Here is an 8,396-nt window from a genome sequence, read left to right as displayed (position 1 = left end):
TACAGCCCGGCTTCTGGAAACCGGTCCTGGTTTGGGACCGTTGCTCGTAAAAATTAAAAAAGTCTCTTGAGCCCTGCAGAAATTTCGAAAGGGTAGGTTTCACTTCGAGGACTTCCTGTCTACTGCATTGGGAACGACAGCACAACGAAGGCTCTTAATTTGGTGCTTTGCCTGAAGCAACCCAGCTTCCTCCTGCCCCCCTCCAAAAGCCCAGATTACGGAAGGAAGTTCTAAGACACCCCGGCGCTGTGCATCATGCAAGAGCACAGGTCTGCCTAAGGCCTCCCTGGATGCAGAAGAAGACACCGAGTCAACAACACCATGGATAAAGCTGTGCTTGAAGCTATGGAGGAATTCGTATCAGGGCCCTGGGTCACCTGGGTGAGCCTGTCTTGTTGGGTAAACAAGGGTGCTCAGGGAGGGTTGGACGTGTGGTAGGATCTTCAGAATCCTCTAGACAGAGAAGCTAAGGAGATCTTGATAGGACTTCATCTAAAGCCCCCCTTGGCTTCAGTCTGGTTGATGAAGTCCTAAACTAAGTCCATGGTGTAGATCAACAACTTTGGTTGGCGGGAGCTTATTTTGGATTCCAGTCTGGTGGCAGAGGAGTTTTGGAGTACCACCAAGGATGGGCAACCTGTGATTTATCACCCCTCCGGTTTTTGAACCCTCTCCCATCTGTCCTCCCCCACTCCTTGTATCACCAAATTTTGAGTTCCCACCATTGAGAGGCAGATGAGAGACCCAAACTATAGACTAAACCTAACATAGGCTTACGTTTGTTTAAAAAAAAAGAGAAACTCCAAACTAGGAAAAAAAAGTTGGGCATGGTGGAGCCCTGAGCCACCAAAACTGAGATATCCCTGTCCTACTTCAACATGCCGAGATACTAAGCTACTTTCTATGGGCAGGCTTATCTTTGATGGTGGATTTCTGGATTGTATCTCCCAGCCCTGGACCATTTTCCATTTTATCCTGGGGAAGGGGGTCTTATCTTCTGATCTGTTGATTGATTAGTGTCTTTTCAGCATCAGGAACTATTTATTGTCCAGATCTGCTTGTTTCTTGCTTCGTTTTGAGTAGCCCTACGGCATTTTTTAAAATATAAATGTTCTTAAAAGTTTTGAAAAGATTAAAACTAACAAACATGAATATAAAGTAAGGGAAGAGAGAAAGACACAAGAAAGACACAAGCGCAACAAGAAAAGAGGGAAAGAAATATAAAGAAGCCTCCAATTTTCTTTGGAGCAGATAAAAGTAAGATTACAAAGTTCTCTCTTACTCCAGGATTTCAAAAAGAAAAGTGCTCTTCTTTCTATTACCTAATCTTTTTTTCTCCATCTTCCAAACCACAAATCATCCGTTCATTTTTTTTCCTTTCTGTCTCGTGCAAAAAGCCCATAAGGGGTTTCCAGTCAGCCATAAATGTAGATATTGTCTTTTCTCTGATCAAGGATGTCAGTTTAGCCAGCTCTGCAAGTTCCATCATCTTCACCAACCCTTCCTCCGTTGTGGGTAGTGTCAGAATACAGTATGAACCTGATATCCTTAGTGGGCTTATCTAAAGACCCATGGCTGTCTGCAAAACAAGACAAACCTAGATCCTTTTAAACTTGGTTGGGTTTGTGCAGCCCCCCTCTCCCAGGCTGGTCAGTTAGTTGAGGGTTTGATGCATTCTGATTTATTCAGGGACCAAGTTCAGGCAAATCTTGGCTGCTGTGTTTACAGGTAGTCCTCACTTAACAACCACAACTGGGACCAGAATTTCTGTTGCTCAGTGAAGCGGTCATTCAGTGAATCTGACCCAATTTTATTTATTGTAAACCGCCCAGAGTCCCCCTCTTTGGGGGGGGGAGATGGGCGGCAATGGAAATTTGACTAATAAATAAATAAATTTTACGACCTTTTCTGCAGCAGTCATTAAGCAAATCATTGCAGGCATTAAGCGATCCACGTGGTCGTTAAGTGAATCATGGGGTTCCCCATTGATTTTGCTTGCCAGAAACCATTCGGGAAGGTTGAAAACGGTGATCCCGTGACCACAGGACGCTGCAACGGTCTTAAATGCAAACCAGTTGCCAAGCGCCCAAATCGTGATCGTGTGACTGCGGGGACACTGCGACAGTCCTAAGTGTGAGGACCGGCTGTATGTCGGTTTTTTCAGCACCGTCGTAAGTCCAAACCATCACTAAACGAATGGTTGTTAAGCGAGGACTACCTGTAGTCTCACCTGCTTTTCTTTGATATCCACCCAGTAAATCAACAACCGGATTATAAGGGGCAACAAATACAGGATTGGTGCTGATTTTAACAAAACAACTGGCTAGAGATCTGGATGAGGTTCATGGTGTCTGTGTGGGTTGATTGATCGCACTGTGAGCATTACATGCTCTGGGCACTCCAGTCAATTTGCCGCAAAAGTTCCAAGTGGGATTATTGCGTGGCTGAGCCTGGAGTGATGTGTTGGGCCATTCTTGCTTTGACAACAGATGCAAATGCTGGAGAATCTGCTGGGCAGGAGCTTTGTCCAACCTTCCGAGGGAGAGGAATCGCCGAAAGAGTATTTCCTGAAGCTGGTTGATGGAGACTTCCTGCACCAGGTCATGGAAATGATGTGAGTCATGCTTTAGCCGTCATAAAACCATCGGCACAACAGCGAATCTTGGTTTGATTGTGAGGTTGAACCCTCATAGCTCCAAGCAGGATCAGGGAAAAAAACAGGGCAGAAGCAGCTGCGAATTCTCAAACGGATATGCCTCTTCCCCTGAATTTCTGGGGTAAAATCCCATAATTTAAAGATTTTTGCCCTTCCTTTTTTCTAAAAAAAATTTTTTTCACCATCTGTGAAGACTATGGGGTGTATGGAGTGGCCAGGATAAAAAATGTTGTGTCTTAAAAAAAAAAAAGGCTAGTTTGGAGCCCAGGCCTATGTTGTGTTCACAAGATGGGCAGCCATATAAATCTTATGAATGAACGAACGAATGAGCAAATGAATGAAATTGGTGTGAGAATGTTTTACGCAAAACTAGTGAGTTAACTCTTGCCTTAAATGTTGTAATGGACAGTATAAACTATAGATTACGTTAATTCAGGGTCACCTGTTCACAGATTTATAGACACACCTTTAAGTGTGGATGGTCAGCTCCACAGAATTGCCCGGTTTGCTTCTGAATAGAGGGAATATCTTAGCCATCTGGATTTATTTCTATTTCCACATATTTCTATTTTTATGTTATTGATACTATTGTATAATATTGATATTATAGTATGCTAAAATGTTTTTATGGTGAACCGCCCAGAGTCCCTCCTTGTGGGGGAGATGGGTGGTGATAAATCCGATAGATCAATAAAAATAAATAAATAAAAAGTAGAGAGGGCACAACTCTCTACATTTACGTTGTGACAAATCAAGATGCTCTGAGCCATGCATCTGTGTCTGTTTCTGCATCTGTTTCTCAGCCTTGGCAACGTTAAGACATGTGGACTTCATCTCCCAGAATTCCCCAGCCAGCCATGCTGGCTGGGGAATTCTGGGAATTGAAGTCCATACATCTCAAAGTTGCCAAGGTTGAGAAACACTGAGATGCACCTGGCATATCTACAGAATTCTGCCCGAAGGGAACAACTATTTGCACCCCACCTGGAGACCAGGTATGCTGATGTCTGATCATCTGGGGCCTTTCAGGCTCCACCCCTTGCCACAGAGACCAAGGCAGATGCTCCCAGTTCCCAGGAGAAAGGAGGAAGCACCGAGACGGGAGATTCTACCCCCCCTGAATCCTCCACTGTGCTCTTTCCTAGAGACCTGATTCCTAGGGGTCCACCCTCTCCCTGGAGAGATGAAAACAGGGAGGAACGGAGGTTGCAGCTGCTCCAAATCGTTCTCCAGAGGCTGCAGAGTTTCTACAGGGTAAGTCGAAAGGTGGCCTGGGATTTGCGCCACAGCTGGGAGCATTTTTTCAAAGCACAGATGCATTTTCTCCAAGTCATAATATACAACATAAGGCAATCTTTGATTCAGGGCAGTGTTTCTCACCCTTGGCAACTTTAAGATGCGTGGACTTCAACTCCCAGAATTCCCCAGCCAGCATGCTGGCTGGAGAATTCTGGGATTTGACGCCCACCCATGCTGGCTAGAGAATTCTGGGAGCTGAAGTCCACCCATGCTGGCTGGGGAATTCTGGGAGTTGAAGTCCATCCATGCTGGCTGGAGAATTCTGGGAGCTGAAGTCCACCCATGCTGGCTGGGGAATTCTGGGAGTTGAAGTCCACCCATGCTGGCTGGAGAATTCTGGGAGCTGAAGTCCACCCATGCTGGCTGGAGAATTCTGGGAGCTGAAGTCCACCCATGCTGGCTGGGGAATTCTGGGAGTTGAAGTCCACCCATGCTGGCTGGGGAATTCTGGGAGCTGAAGTCCACCCATGCTGGCTGGAGAATTCTGGGAGCTGAAGTCCACCCATGCTGGCTGGGGAATTCTGGGAGTTGAAGTCCACCCATGCTGGCTGGGGAATTCTGGGAGCTGAAGTCCATGCATCTTAACATTGCCAAGGTTGAGAAACACTAATGTAGGGCATTATCTTCCTAAGTATGGGGGAAAATGTTATTTAGAGGCTGCGGTATCTCCTCTCTGCTTCCTTGTTTTCATCCAATTTTCAGCCTGCAGGCACGCCTAACCACCCTTTGTGCCTACACACCTCTGCATTTGATGGATTTTCTAAAAAATAAACACTTTATTTATAACACGCCCACCACTGGCCTCTGACCACCATCCAAACTGAACAAATAAAAACTAAGCAGCAGTGAAAATTAGCCCAAAGCAGTAAATTAAATATATGGCGTGATATATTTACAATCACAGTACTGTAAAAATAACGCTGGTAGAATTCTAAACTTCTAAACCTGCCTGGTGTTTAACATTGCTAATAAGATCTAGAGCCGTGTTTCTCAACCTTGCCAACTTTAGGATGGGTGGGCTTCAGCTCCCAGAATTCCCCAGCCAGCATGCCTGGCTGGGAAATTCTGGGACTTGAAGTCTACGCATCTTAAAGTTGCCAAGGTTGAGAAACATTGCTCTGCAGCCAAACAGCCTTCCTGCCATTCTCAGCATCTGCTCACAACCACTTCCACCCAGCTCATGTTCCCTTAACCTTCGAGCAGCATCATGTACCTTCTTCTTACGGTATCCCATAAATAAAACTGGTAATATTGCAATTCTGAAGTTATGCACAGAAGCCATCAAAGGAAACAGAGGAACATGGGAATGTTTTGATGGAGGACACACTCAGAGAATGAGTTGGAGCACATGTGCCGTGTGTCTCCTGGGGAAGCAGTCATCACATAGGAGGTGATGACACCACGGAGGCCTACCCCTGGATCATGGTAGGCTCATGATACAAGGATGAAAATCTAGTACTGGTAGTCCTCGACTTACAATCATTCGTTCAGTGACCATTCAAAGTTACAACAGCGCTGATAAAAGTGAGTTACGACTGGTCCTCACACTTACGACTGTCACAGCATCCCTGCAGTCATGTGATCAAAATTCAGGCGCTGGGCAACCAGCATGTATTTACGATGCTTGCAGTGTCCCAGGGTCACGAGATCGCCATTTGCGACCTTCCCAGCCAGCTTCTGACAAGCGAAGTCAACGGGGGAAGCTGGATTTGCTTAACGACCATGGTGATTCGCTTAACGACCATGGCAAAAAAGGTCGTAAAATCAGGTGTGATCCTAACCCTAACCCTAACCCTAACCCTAACCGCCTCAGCGACAGAAATTCCAGTCCCGATTGTGGTCATAAGTTGAGGACTACCTGTAGGTTGACTTCTGGCCATAGGGATGGCAGAAGATCCCTGCATAAATAGAAGTTGTTAGTAGAGTTAAGAATGAAAGAGAAGGAAGGGATCTCATAGGATCAACTTGATCACCCCCTGTATAACCACGACAATGTGGTTATACAAAACAACAACATTCATACAAGCTTCTGAATGAATGAACTATTTTTAAGGTTTTTCTCATGGTGGTTGTTTTTTTTTCCCATTTCCCAGAATGAGCTGCACCAAGTGATCCTTTGCCCACCACCTAATCTCCATCTTATGGCCACAGAGCCCTTCACAGGTAATGCCCTTGGGGGGGAAATTTAGGCTGTGAAGGATAGTCAGATAACAGACCCTCTGACCCCCTTCTCAAAAGTCCTACAAGCAACATCACTCACCCAGATTTACAGCTGCGGGCTTAAGATATTTCTTCCAAATCTGGAATAGAGACGGGCTGCAAATCAATTAGTGGACAGTTCTGTTTGGATTCCATCTTTCTGTTGAATTTCAGTACCTCTGTGCTTATTATGTATGTCCTGACTTAAGCAAAAAACCATGTTGAGACAAGGAATTAGTCTCTAGTGTTTATTACCTGCTCAAGTAGACAGAAAATCCTACCAAACTGGAGCGTGGGAAACCCAGACAGATAAACCCCAAACTCAAGGTGGGTCTGTTCTGGGTTTCTTTGAAGGACAGTTCAAAGCCTCTAAACTACGCGTGCGTTTTCCCCCCTGGATAGGAGCCCCTTGCTGCTCACCATCTGTACTCATGACAATGTTATCTATATTCAGATCTGTCTTCCGTCTTCCATGTTCCGTCTTCCGTCTCTATCCCTCCATCCATCTTCTATCTCCATCCATCCATCTTCTATCATCATCTTTTCATTACTATCCCAGCCTATACAATCCTGCGTCTGATACTTTCCTCATCTATATATTTCTCTACATGGGGTCTGAGCAACATTCACAGTCATCCCTTAGATTGCTATTGTGCCCCTCCTGGAAATGTGAATTCTCCTTAATTTTTCACCCCTAATTGGGGCATAGTTAAAGCAATGATATTCCCTGTAGTAACTTATGGCTGCGAGAGCTGGACCATAAGGAAGGCTGAGCGAAGGAAGATCGATGCTTTTGAACTGTGGTGTTGGAGGACAATTCTGAGGGTGCCTTGGATTGCAAGAAGATCAAACCAGTCCATCCTCCAGGAAATAAAGCCAGACTGCTCACTTGAGGGAACGATATTAAAGGCAAAACTGAAATACTTTGGCCACACAATGAGAAGACAGGACAGCCTGGAGAAGATGCTGATGCTGGGGAGAGTGGAGGGCAAAAGGAAGAGGGGCCGACCAAGGGCAAGGTGGATGGATGATATTCTAGAGGTGATGGATTCGTCTCTGGGGGAGCTGGGGGTGTTGATGACCGACAGGAAGCTCTGGCGTGGGCTGGTCCATGCTGTCTAGAGAATTCTGGGAGCAAAGAGTCGGAAGCAACTGAATGAATAAACAACAACAAAATTGGTGCATGAATGTTACAGGAAATTGAACCCTGCTTTGGAGCAGGCAGGATTTATTCTGTTCCAGAATGTAAAGTATACTGGCTGTGGATCCCCATGAAGAATTGGGGTCCCAGAATACCTTCCAGTGTATTTATTTAAAAATCAAATGAATGGACATGTTAAGCTTTGTAAGCTCAAGATTTCACAGTTAGTAAGTGGTGGGCAACCTTTGGAAAGAGTTTGGCTCATTAAATTTGGGGGGAGACCCTGCTGTTAAAAAACTGGCAACATTTTTGGGTTGGGTGCCTACAGAACACACAGCAATTGCATCCAAGATGTTTTTTCTAAAGGGAAAGGAAGCCCCCTTCCCTCGACGTAATGCTATGTGGGAATAAGATGCTGCTGAGGGAACAATCAGATAAGAGGGGGCTTAGCCCACAGCTCCATAACAGACAGACAAAGAGAAGAGACCCTCCCTCATTTCTCGGGCTGTAAAGGAGACAGGGGAGGGGGGTAGAATTGCACTTTCAGACTTGCAAGATGCTGTTAATGTAGCCTTACAATTAAGTAGAATTAGCTCATCTGGTCGTGTTTCCTGTCTGGTCCACCTGGGAAGGCTGATGTAATGGTATGTGAGAAGGACCTTGAGAAAAGGGGGGAAGAGACGCTGCCTAGGGAATGGTCAGATAAGAGACAGCTTAGCCCACAGCTGCATAATGGGTGGGGAAAGAGGCTCAGAAGGGACCCTCCCTAGTTTCTTGGGCTGTAAAGGAGACGGGGGGAGAATTGTACTTTCAGACTTGCAAGATGCTGTTAATGTAGCCTTACAATAAGGTAGAATTAGCTCAGCTGGTCATGTTTCCTGTCTGGTCCACCTGGTAAGGCTGACACCAGCTGAATTTTGGCTTCTTCCCCAGCAGTGGATTTTGCCAGGAAAAAAAAAAAAGTGGCCATTTCAGGAAAGGAGAAAGGACGGCAAGAAATAAACATGCAACGGGGTCCCAATCTTCTAACCTTGCTCTTCCTGATTCAGCGCAGGCCGTTCAGGAGATGAAGAAGCTGATGCAGCTTTTGCTTGGAAGTGC

The 8,396-nt window shown here is 45.6% G+C and overlaps 1 long non-coding RNA gene across 1 annotated transcript; it reads left to right on the top strand.

Moving 5' to 3' along the window:
- Positions 1-3,807: 3,807 nt before the first annotated feature.
- Positions 3,808-8,395, top strand: LOC134506690 (uncharacterized). Its single transcript, XR_010068827.1, has 3 exons — positions 3,808-3,910; positions 6,049-6,118; positions 8,345-8,395. It is a non-coding gene; the product is annotated as an uncharacterized LOC134506690 (long non-coding RNA).
- Position 8,396: the final 1 nt, after the last annotated feature.

Source organism: Candoia aspera, chromosome 17 (assembly GCF_035149785.1).
Source record: "Candoia aspera isolate rCanAsp1 chromosome 17, rCanAsp1.hap2, whole genome shotgun sequence".
Lineage (NCBI taxonomy): Eukaryota > Metazoa > Chordata > Lepidosauria > Squamata > Boidae > Candoia > Candoia aspera.
Note: the sequence above shows the minus strand (reverse complement) of the source record. Positions and strands in the feature narration are given on the sequence as shown.